Genomic DNA, 11,265 nt, shown 5'->3' with positions numbered 1-11,265 from the left:
TGGGAAAACCCTTGATCAATTATTCTTTTATGTTCTTCAAAGTTCAGCAGAGAAAGAGAGAGAGATAGTGCATTTACAACAGAATTCAACACTTTGACTTATCTAGATCATTTTGTTTAACGATGAGATCATTTGAAGACATTCTACTTCAACTGATTCTCAAGTTGATGGCTTCACCTATCGTAGTGATGCATCTAGGTCCACTTGCTGCACCACTGCATATTGCACCATACTAAACATGATTATCATCATGCTCTCCTTCATGTCCATGATCTCATTAATCATGTTGTTGTCCATGCTCCATGTCATCATGCACCTATGTTGCCCATCATGCTATTGTTTGTTGATGCATCATCATACAACCATATGCACATCAGCCTTAACTGCTTGCTATGGCTTGCAACATAGCAAAGCAGCTAGGCTAGAGTTCTGTGCAATACTCTATGTAGTCCCATTATTTTCCATATAGGCTTTGTTCAGCTTGACTGCATTCATATGTGCTATATTATTTCCTATGTCCTGATCATGAACCTTGTAGATATTACTACTATGTACCAATATTGACTGCGTGGCATATTACATTACCTGCATTCCATTTATATGACAACGTTTACATACATATGATTCCATGCACAGCATATACGCCTCACCATGAACAGGCCTATGCTATTTTGTTGTTCCTTATGACTGCATTTCACCATAATTCCATTGCCTTCACCATAACTATTTGCCATGCTGTGTGTTGTCTACGCTGCTAGATTCAAGTGTATGTTGCGTCTATATGTAATGACCAGCGTATAGGGTCTCATCATATTGTTGCAGCTGCGTTCCAATATGCATTGTCCTTCCATTAGAGTGTATTTATGCCCAACATATATTCTTTCTATGACCAACGTTTCTATGCCCAGCGTGAAGACGTTGACTACGTTCCTTCCATTATTTATGCCCAGCGTATATTTGCGTGGCATTATATTCTTTATTGTTGAAGACGTTGACTGCGTTAATTTATTTATGCCTAGTGTATTTATGCATGACATTATATTCTTCATTGTTGAAGATGTTTACTGTGTTCCTTTATTATTTATGCTCAGCGTATATCTGCGTGGCATTATATTCTTCATTGCTGAAGACGTTGACTGTGTTCCTTTATTTATGCCCAGTGTATATCTACGTGGCATTATATTCTTCAATGCTAATGACATTGACTGTGTTCCTTTATTTATGCCCAACGTATATCTGCATGGCATTATATTCTTCATTACTATGCGTAGTCCTCATTGCTGTGTATATGCTAATGCTTCCATGACAGTGTATGATCATGTACAACGTAGGTGTCTCCCGAATCTATGTATATATATCTTCATTACTGAACAACGTAGTAATCTTTATCTAGGGAATCATCTCCTTCACCAAAAGCCCAAACATAGAGAGTAGGAGACCACTTAAAGATGTTGTGTGAAATCACTTCAAGTCCTTTCCTATTTATACTAAAACATAAAGCTTGAATAAGGATGACGTTTCGGCTTCTTGAGCCTACGTAAGAGTTGGTCGGCTTGATAATAATTGGATAATCAAAATAAATTCATATCTCCATAATTACTTATCGGAATTGGATGATCTTTAGATCAATCCTACACCTCTCGACGAGAGGGATCCAATAAAAATATCAGTTGCCATAAATAAGCTAACCCACATGGAGTTTGGCCCTAGTTTCCAATTTAACACTCCCTCTCAACTAGGGAGAACTCCATCCATTGATCTATATGTCCAACTGTACTATCTCTGCCATCAGTGCCCTGTACTACTCTGCCTAGCTCTACTCAGCTCTACTGGCTCTACTACCTCTGCTCTACTCAACTTAGCTTTGTTGAATTATGGAGAAGAAGAATTGATCGAGAATGTCTCATACCATTCTCAACTGACCCGAAGTCAGTCTCAGAGTGTGTACCACTGGTCCTAGACCAGCATCAACTGACCCAAAGTCAACGTCATAGTGGGTACCACTCCTACCACTAGTCCTAGACCAGTATTGCAAATTCAGAGAGTGTACCACTGGTCCCAGACTAGTCTCAACCAACCCGAAGTCAACGTCATAGTATGTACCACTCTCACTGGTCCCAGACCAATCCTGCACTAACATGAAGTTAGTCTCAGGCTATGTACCACTGGTCCCAGACTAGTCTCAACCGACCCAAAGTCAGTGTCATAGTATGTACCACTCTCACTAATCCTAGACTAGTCCTACACTTACACGAAGTCAGTCTCAAAGTATGTACCACTAGTCCCAAACCAGTCTCAACCAACCTGAAGTCAGCGTCATAGTAGGTAGAACTCCTACCACTGGTCCCAGATCAATGGAGGTCATCCTAGCATAGGGAGTATGGTAGATACAACGATGCATCCATCGGTACTACTATGGTCCCTAACTTCATTTCACTGCTCATTGATCAGATGAGAGGTACTTCCCATGAGTCCCAAACTGCATGGGTAGGATGCGTCGACAGGAGAAATAATCAATCATATCCTCACATGAGAACACATCAATCCTGCTACAATTGCCCAGGAGAAAACATCAATCCAGGCCTCACAGGAGAACACATCAATCCTACTACAATCCCCATGGGGAACACATCAATGTGGGCCTCACAGGAGAACACATCAATCCTGCTACAATCACCATGGAGAACACATCAATCCAGGTCTCACATGAGAACACATCAATCCTGCTACAATCTCCATGGAGAACACATCAATCCAGGCCTCACAAGAGAACTAATCATCCTGCTACACAGGAGAGCGAATCATCCTGTTCCACAAGAGATTGAATCATCTTGTCCCACAAGAGAGTGAATCATCTTGTTCTAGTGTGCACCACAAAGGGAGGGTGAGTCACCTTGTGGTCATATGTTTCTCCAGTAAGAACCCTAAGCCCTCAAAGCTCCCAGAGCTCAATGTATGCAACATGTAGGACCCTTGTACAAGGGTTTCTTGATGACTCCAATTCGTTAGGGAAAATCACAGATTAGATCTTTCCTTGGGGCTTTGATAAGGTGTATTGACCTGTACATCATCTTAATACGATGGAGCCTCCTTGCTCATCACCTTACCATATCCCAGATGATGTTTATCTACTAGAGAAATCGACGAATATGGGATTCCTCAATAATCGAATCCCACCTCTAGTTGTTACAAAGAATCACAGTGGCATGTCATCAAACACTTCACTGAAGAGCTTCCCCAACCAGGCAGCTTCATACGAGATCATAATTGTAGATATCCATCTGGCCTTGGCGGTGCTTATGGCAACCGACTTCTGCTTCCTACTCATCCATTATATTGAAGTAGAAGCCAAAGAGAAACAACACTAAGAAGTGCTCCAATGATCCTCCACACTACCTGCCTAATCAGCATTAGAATAATCATGCATTTTCATATTTCCGGCAGTGTATCTCAATCCATGAGAGATTGTGTCCTAAAGACATCTAAGAAGATTCTTGGCACTAATCTAGTGAGGCTCAACCAAATATGAGCTCACAATGCTAACTATAAAACATATGTTCAAACGGAGGTTCACCAAGAACATCAATGCAAATGAGTTTTTAAAACTCAGAGGCATTTCCCAAGTCTAGTCCGACATCACTACCATATAACTTCTGAAAGTTAAGATCCTTGAGGTAGTCACAGGCTGGCAGTTTATCATTTCACATCAGGAATCCAACTCCCTCTTACTTTTGCAAGTGAGAGGGCCTACATAGGTTATCCTCATAAGGTGTTGGTTTGAGAGGTCTATCATCCATAACCATTGGAGGGTTTGAATCTGTTTCACTCCTAGTGAGTCTCAGCTTTCTTAGACAACTATTCATCCTTTCATACTATGCCCGGGGTTTTTAGCTTCAAGCCATATATGGCTTTCGTCCACCTACATATGTGAGATTCTTGATTATCAATCTCAAGCTCCTCGAGTTATTCCACACCTGTGGAACTGCTACATGAGGGGAATGGTACCCTTGTAAGATTTTTCTTCGGTACATCTCAGACATGTACTTTCATGCTCCGTTTGAATTTAGGCATCCCTGTTACTATCTGACTCATAGACCTTCGGTGCTACGTGACAATGGACATGGTCCCCAGAGGACTCCCTGCAATTTGATACAACCCTAAACTCAAAAGCATCTTTGAAAATTATATTTCCAAATATGTAAATTTCCATTGACAAGTGCCACCTTGAAACCTTTTACTTCCATTTCTAAGATGGACACCAGGTTCTTCTAGTGATCAGGTACATAAAAGTGATTATGGAGTTCCTTTCTTTCTTTGAAGAGTTGACCATTTCCTTGATGACCTGTATTACCAGTCATTCCTTTTGATCATTGAATACGTCCCTGGAATGATTGTTATCTTCATCAAGAGATGTGTTTCTGCCATTCAGACACTCCTTCACATAACGGTTGAACTTATTACAACCAAGGCATCCACCTTACCTTCCACCCTTAGATCTGAACTTCCCAATGAAGTGATCTTTAGATGGGCCATCAAAAACTTCTGGTGTGCCATTCTGATAACATTCTTTGCTTTGACTTCACCCTGGGTGAATTATGAGGAACCCATTGATCCTTCTGTGTTGTCCCAACTGACTTTGGTGATTGCTATTTCACTCTTGCTTGGGCATTGTCTTCACCTCAGCTCTGAAACCATGTTAATTTTAGGTATGTTCTATGCTAGAGCAATTTATTTAATTTCTTTTCCATATTAGCAATCACATCAGCATAAAGTAAATTGCAGATAGAACATAAATATAAATCATAGAAGACAAGCCAAGACAAGAGGACACAAGATGTGGCACGAGCTAGGGACAAACCCCATAATGTGTGGGCAAACCCTTGATCAATTCTTCTTTTATGTTCTTCAATGTTCAGCAGAGAAAGAGAGAGAGATAGTACATTTACAACAAAATTCAACACTTTGACATATCTAGATCATTTCGTTTAACGATGAGATCAGTTGAAGATATTCTGCTTCAACTGATTCTCAAGGTGACGGCTTCACCTACCGTAGTGCTGCATCTAGGTCCACTTGCTGCACCACTACATATTGCACCATACTAAACATGATTATCATCATGTTGTCCTTCATGTTCGTGATCTCATTGATCATGCTGTTGTCCATGATCCATGTCATCATGCACCTATGCTTCCCATCATGCTGCTCATAAGGCTACTGTTTATTGATGCCTCATCATACAACCATATGCACATTAGCCTTAGCTACTTGTTATGGCTTGTAGCCTAGCAAAGCAGCTAGGCTATAGTTCCATGCAATACTCTTTGTAGTTCCATTATTTTCCGTATAGGGTTTTCTCAGCTTGACTGCGTTCATATGTGCTATATTATTTCCTATGTCCTGATCATGAACCTTGTAGATATTACCACTATGTACCAATATTGACTGCATGGCATATTACATTACCCGCGTTCCATTTATATGATAGTGTTTACATATATATGATTCCATGCACAGTGTATAGGTCTCACCATGAACAAGCCTATGCTATTTTGTTGTTCCTTATGACTGTGTTTCACCATAATTCCATTGTGCTCACCATAACTGCGTGCCATGCTGCATGTTATCTACACTGCCATATTCAAGTGTATGCTCTATGTATACATAATGACCAACATATAGGGTTTCATCATATTGCTGCGACTTCGTTCCAATATGTATTGTCCTTCCATTATAACGTATTTATGCCCAACATATATTATTTCTATGACTAGCGTTTCTATGCCCAGCGTGAAGACGTTGACTACGTTCATTCCATTATTTATGCCCAACGTATTTCTACGTGGCATTATATTCTTCATTGTTGAAGATATTGACTGCATTCCTTTATTTATGCCCAACGTATATCTGCATAGCATTATATTCTTCATTGTTGAAGACATTGACTCCGTTCCTTTATTATTTATGCCCAATGTATATTTGCATGGCATTATATTCCTCATTGCTGAAGACGTTGACTGCATTCCTCTATTTATGCCCAGCATAAATCTGCGTGGCATTATATTCTTCATTGCTGAAGACGTTGATTGCGTTCCTCTATTTATGCCCAGCGTATATCTGCATGGCATTATATTTTTCATTGCTATGTGTAGTCTTCATTGCTGCGTATATGCTAATGCTTCCATGACAACGTATGATCATGTACAGTGTAGGTGTCTCCCGGATCTGCGTATATATATCTTCATTACTGAACAACGTAGTAATATTTATCTAGGGCATCATCTCCTTCACCAAAACCCAAACGTGGAGAGGAGGAGACCACTTAAAGATGTTGTGTGAAATGACTTCAAGTCCTCTCCTATTTATACTAAAATGTATATCTTGAATAGAAATGGCGTTTGGGTTTCCTGAGCCTACGTAAGAGTTGGTCAGCTTGATAATAATTAGATAATCAAAATAAATTCATATCTCCATAATTACTTATCAGAATCGGATGATCTTTAGATCAATCCTACACCTCTCAATGAGAGGGATCCAATAAAAATATCAGTTGCCATAAATAAGCTAAACCACATGGGGTTTGGCCCTAGCTTCAAATTTAACGCTCCCTCTCAACTAGGGAGAACTCCATCCATTGATCTATATGTCTGACGGTACTATCTCTGCCATCAATGCCTTGTACTACTCTGCCCAGCTCTACTCATCTCTGCTGGCTTTGCTAGCTCTGCTCAACTTAGCTCTGCTGAACTATGAAGAAGAAGAATTGATCGAGAATGTCTCATACCATTCTCCACTGACCCAAAGTTAGTCTCAGAGTGCATACCACTAGTCCCAAACCAGCCTCAACCAACCCAAAGTCAGCGTCATAGTGGGTACCACTCCTACCACTGGTCCCATACCAGTATCGCAGGCTCAGAGAGTGTACCATTGGTCCCACACTAGTCCTAACCAACCCGAAGTCAGCGTCATAGTATGTACCACTCTCACTATTCCCAGACCAGTCCTGCACTGACACGAAGTTAGTCTCAGAGTATGTACCACTAGTCCCAGACTAGTCTCAATTGAGCCGAAGTCAGCGTCATAGTATGTACTAGTCTCACTAGTCCCAGATCAGTCCTACACTAACATGAAGTCAGTCTCAAAGTATGTACCACTGGTCCCAGACCAGTCTCAACCGACCTGGAGTCAGCATCATAGTAGGTGGAACTCCTACCACTAGTCCTAGACTAGTATCATTGATCCCAAATCAACATAGGTTATCCTAGCATAGCGAGTATGGTAGATATAGTGATGCATCCATCGGTACTACTATGGTCCCAAACTTCATTTCCCTGGTCATTGATCACATGAGAGGTACTTCCCATGAGTCCCAGACTGCATGGGTAGGATGCCTTGACAGGACAACTAATCAATCCTGTCCTCATAGGAGAACACATCAATCTTGCTACAATCGCCATGGAGAACACATCAGTCTAGGCCTCACAGAAGAACACATCAATCCTACTACAATCACCATGGAGAACACATCAATCCAGGCCTCATAGGAGAACACATCAATCCAAGCCTCACAGGAGAACTAATCATCCTACTATCATCTTATTCCACAAGAGAGCCAATCATCTTGTCCCATAAGAGAGCGAATCATCTTGTTCTAGTGCACACCACCAGGGGAGGGTGAGTCACCCTGTGGTCGTATGTTGCTCATAGCTCCCAAAGCTCAAAGTATGAAACATGTAGGACCCTTGTACAAGGGTTTCTTGACGACTCCAAGTCGTTTGGGAAAATCACATATTAGATCTTTCCTTGGGGCTTTGATAAGGTGTATCGACCTATACATCATCTTAAAATGATGGAGCCTCCTTGCTCATAAACTTACCATATCCCAGATGATGTTTATCTGCTGGAGTAATTGACGAATATGGGATTCCTCAATAATCGAATCCCGCCTCTGGTTTTTACAGAGAATCACAGTGGTATGTCATCAAACAGCTCACTGAAGAGCTTCCCCAACTAGGAACCTTCATACGAGATCATACTCATAGATATGTATTCGGTCTCGGCAGTGCTTATGGCAACTGACCTTTGCTTCCTACTCATCCATTATATGGAAGCAGAATCCAAAGAGAAACAACACTAAGAAGTGCTCCAATGATCCTCCACACTACCTGCCTAATCAGCATTTGAATAATCATGCAGTTTCATATTTCCAGCAGTGTATCTCAATCCATGAGAGATTGTGTCCTAAATACATCTATGAGATTCTTGGCACCAATCTAGTGACGCTCAACCAAATATGAGCTCACAATGCTAACTACAAAACATATGTTCAAATGGAGGTTCACCATGAACATCAACGCGAATGAGTTTTTGAAACTTAGAGGCATTTCCCAAATCTAGTCCGACATCACTACCATATAACTTCTGAAAGTTAAGATCATCGAGGTAGTCACAGGCTAGCAGTTTATCATTTCACATCTGGAATGCAACTCCCTCTTACTTCTGCAAGTGAGAGGGCCTACATAGGTCATTTTCATAAGGTGCTAGTATGAGAGGTCTATCATCCATAACCATCGGATGGTTTGGATCCATTTCACTCCTAGTGAATCTTAGCTTTCTCAGACAGCTATTCATACTTTCATACTATTCCCCGGATGTTTAGCTTCAAGCCATATAGGGCTTTCTTCCACCTACATATGTGAGATTCTTGATTATCAATCTCAAGCTCCTCGGGTTATTCCACACCTGTGGACTTGCTACATGAGGGGAATGGTACCCTTGTAAGATTTTCCTTCGGTACATCTCAGACATGTACTTTCATGCTCCTTTTGAATTCAGGCATCCCTATTACTATCTAACTCATAGACCTTCGGTGCTACGTGACAATGGACATGGTCCCCAATGGAATCCCTACAATTTGATACAACCCTGAACTCAAAACCATCTTTGAAAATTCTATTTCCAAATACGTACCTTTCTGACGACGTGTACCACCTTGAAACCTTTGACTTCCATTTTCGAGATGGACACCAGGTTCTTCTTGCGATCAAGTACATAAAAGTGATTATGGGGTTCCTTGCTTTCTTTGAAGAGTTGACCATTTCCTTGATGATCTGTATTACCAGTCATTCCTTTGATCATTGAATATGTTCCTCGAATGATTGTTATCTTCATCAAGAGATGTGTTTTTGCCATTCAGACACTCCTTCGCATAACGGCTGAACTTATTGCAAACAAGGCATCTGCCTTACCTTCCACCCTTAGATCCGAACTTCCCAATGAAGTGATCTTTAGATGGGCCATCAGCAACTTCCACTGTGCCATTCTAATAATATTCTTTGCATTGACTTCACCCTGGGTGAATTATGAGGAACCCATTGGTCCTTCTGTCTCATCCCAACTGACTCTGGTGATTGCTCTTTCACTCTTGCTTTGGAATTATCTTCACCTCAACTCTGAAACCATGTTAATTTTAGGTATGTTCTATGCTAGAGCAATTTATTTAATTTCTTTTCCATATTAGCAATCACATCAGCATAAAGTAAACTGCAGATAGAACATAAATATAAATCACAAAAGACAAGCCAAGGCAAGAGGACATAAGATGTGGCACAAGCCAGGGAAAAGCCCCATAATCTGTGGGCAAACCCTTGATCAATTCCTCTTTTATGTACTTCAAAGTTTAGCAGAGAAAGAGAGAGAGATAGTACATTTACAACAGAAGCTGAAACTTTGACTTACCTAGATAATTTCATTTAATGATGAGATCAGTTGAAGACATTATGCTTCAACTAATTCTCAAGGTGACGGCTTCACCTATCGTAGTGTTGCATCTAGGTCCACTTGCTGCACCACTGCATATTGCACCATACTAAACATGATTATCATCATGTTGTCCTTCATGTCCATGATCTCATTGATCATGCTGTTGTCCATGCTCCATGCCATCATGCACCTATGCTACCCATCATGCTGCTCATAATGTTGTTGTTTATTGATGCCTCATCATATAGCCATATTCACATCAGCCTTAGTTGCTTGCTATGGCTTGCAACCTAGGAAAATAGCTAGGTTATAGTTCCATGCAATACTCTATGTAGTCCCAATATTTTCCATATAGGGTTTTCTTAGCTTGACTACATTCATATGTTCTACATTATTTCCTATATCCTGATCATGAACCTTGTAGATATTACCACTTTGTACCAATATTGACTGCGTGGAATATTACATTACCTGCGTTCCATTTATATGACAACATTTACATACATATGAATCCATGCATAGCATATAGGTCTCACCATGAACAAGCCTATGCTATTTTGCTGTTCCTTATGACTGTGTTTCACCACAATTCCATTGTGTTCACCATAACTGCGTGCCATGTTGCATGTTATCTACGCTGCCAGATTCAAGTGTATTCTATGTATATACGTAATGACCAGTGTATAGGGTTTCATCATATTGTTGTGGCTGCGTTCCAATATGTATTGTCCTTCCATTATAGCGTATTTATTCCCAACATATATTCTTTCTATGACTAGTGTTTCTATGCCCAACGTGAAGACGTTGACGACATTCCTTCCATTATTTATGCCCAGCGTATATCTGCGTGGCATTATATTCTTCATTGCTGAAGACGTTGACTGCGTTCCTTTATTTATGCCCAGCGTATATCTGCATGGCATTATATTCTTCATTGCTGAAGATGTTGACTGTGATCCTTTATTATTTATGCCCATCATATATCTGTGTGGCATTATATTCTTCATTGCTGAAGATGTTGACTGCATTCCTTTATTTATGCCCAGCGTATATCTGCGTGGCATTATATTCTTCGTTGCTGAAGACATTGACTGCGTTCCGTTATTTATGCCTAGTGTATATCTACACGGCATTATATTCTTCATTGCTATGCGTAGTCTTCATTGCTGTGTATATGCTAATGCTTCCATGATAGCGTATGATCATGTACAGCGTAGGTGTCTCCGAGATCTGCGTATATATATCTTCATTACTAAACAACGTAGTAATCTTTATCTAGGGCATCATCTTCTTCACCAAAAAACCAAACGTGGAGACCACTTAAAGATGTTGTGTGAAATGACTTCAAGTCCTCTCCTATTTATACTAAAACGTATAGCTTGAATAGACATGACATTTTGGCTTCTTGAGCCTACGTAAGAGTTGGTCGGCTTGATAATAATTAGATAATCAAAATAAATTCATATCTCCATAATTACTTATCGGAATCAGATGATCATTAGA

At 40.4% G+C, this 11,265-nt stretch overlaps 1 pseudogene; it reads left to right on the top strand.

Annotated features, from left to right (window-relative positions):
- The first annotated feature begins 10,548 nt into the window (after nt 1-10,548).
- LOC149144932 (GDSL esterase/lipase At5g45910-like) overlaps nt 10,549-11,265 on the top strand; it is a 60,395-nt pseudogene continuing 59,678 nt past the window's right edge.

The sequence above is a fragment of the Pinus tabuliformis genome, chromosome X, assembly GCF_031772625.1.
Source record: "Pinus tabuliformis cultivar Carrire ecotype Pingquan chromosome X, CPIR1, whole genome shotgun sequence".
NCBI lineage: Eukaryota > Viridiplantae > Streptophyta > Pinopsida > Pinales > Pinaceae > Pinus > Pinus tabuliformis.
This window is presented reverse-complemented; position numbering and strand designations above follow the sequence as displayed.